The 1,170-nt window shown below is 42.1% G+C and overlaps 1 non-coding gene across 1 annotated transcript; it reads left to right on the plus strand.

Moving 5' to 3' along the window:
* Nucleotides 1-845: 845 nt before the first annotated feature.
* LOC112746294 (small nucleolar RNA R71) lies at nt 846-953 on the plus strand. Its single transcript, XR_003174185.1, has one exon. It is a non-coding gene; the product is annotated as a small nucleolar RNA R71 (small nucleolar RNA).
* The last annotated feature ends 217 nt before the right edge of the window (nt 954-1,170 follow it).

Here is a 1,170-nt window from a genome sequence, read left to right on the forward strand (position 1 = left end):
AAACTCCTTTCTGTCCAGGAGATGTCCCATAAGGCTTTTCTCACTGGGATTCACGTCCTCCTCACTCTCTCCAGGTTTGGCCATATTGGTAATTATTATGGCCTTGCACTCTCTCTTGGGGTTTTCTTCTGTATTGCTTGGGAGAGTACTAGGAGGAGTTTCAATAATCTTCTTACTCAACTGACCCACTTGTGCCTCCAAATTTCTAATGGAGGACCGTGTTTCATTCATAAAACTTAGTGTGGTCTTGGATAGATCAGAGACTATGGTTGCCAGGCCAGAATGGCTCTGTTCAGAATTCTCTATCTGTTGCTGAGAAGATGATGGAAAAGGCTTGCTATTGCTGAACCTATTTCTTCCATCATTATTGTTGAAGCCTTGTTAAGGCTTCTGTTGGTCCTTCTATGAGAATTTGGGTGATTTCTCCATGAAGGATTATAGGTGTTTCCATAGGGTTCTCCCATGTAATTCACCTCTGCCATTGCAGGGTTCTCAGGATCATAAGCTTCTTCTTCAGAAGATGCTTCTTTAGTACTGTCGGATGCAGTTTGCAATCCATTCAGACTCTGAGAAATCATATTGACTTGCTGAGTCAATATTTTGTTCTGAGCCAATATGGCATTCAGAGTATCAATTTCAAGAACTCCCTTCTTCTGAGACGTCCCATTGTTCACAGGATTCCTCTCAGAGGTGTACATGAACTGGTTATTTGCAACCATTTCAATGAGTTCCTGAGCTTTTGCAAGGGTCTTCAGATGAAGAGATCCTCCTGCAGAATGGTCCAATGACATTTTTGACAACTCAGACAGACCATCATAAAATATACTTATGATGCTCCATTCTGGAAGCATGTCAGTAGGACACCTATTGATCAGTTGCTTATATCTTTCCCAAGCTTCATAGAGGGATTCTCCTTCCTTCTGTCTGAAGGTTTGGATTTCCACTCTAAGCTTGCTCATCTTTTGAGGTAGAAAGAATTTGGCCAGGAAAGCACTGACCAGCTTTTCTCAAGAGTTCAGGCTTTCCTTAGGTTGTGAATCCAACCATGTTCTAGCTATGTCTCTTACAGCAAAAGGGAAAAGCATAAGCCTGTAGACCTCGGGATCAACTCCATTGGTCTTGACAGTGTCACAGATTTGCAAGAATTCAACTAAGAACTGATGAGGATCT

The sequence above is a fragment of the Arachis hypogaea genome, chromosome 14 (genome assembly GCF_003086295.3).
Source record: "Arachis hypogaea cultivar Tifrunner chromosome 14, arahy.Tifrunner.gnm2.J5K5, whole genome shotgun sequence".
In the NCBI taxonomy this organism is placed as follows: Eukaryota; Viridiplantae; Streptophyta; class Magnoliopsida; order Fabales; family Fabaceae; genus Arachis; species Arachis hypogaea.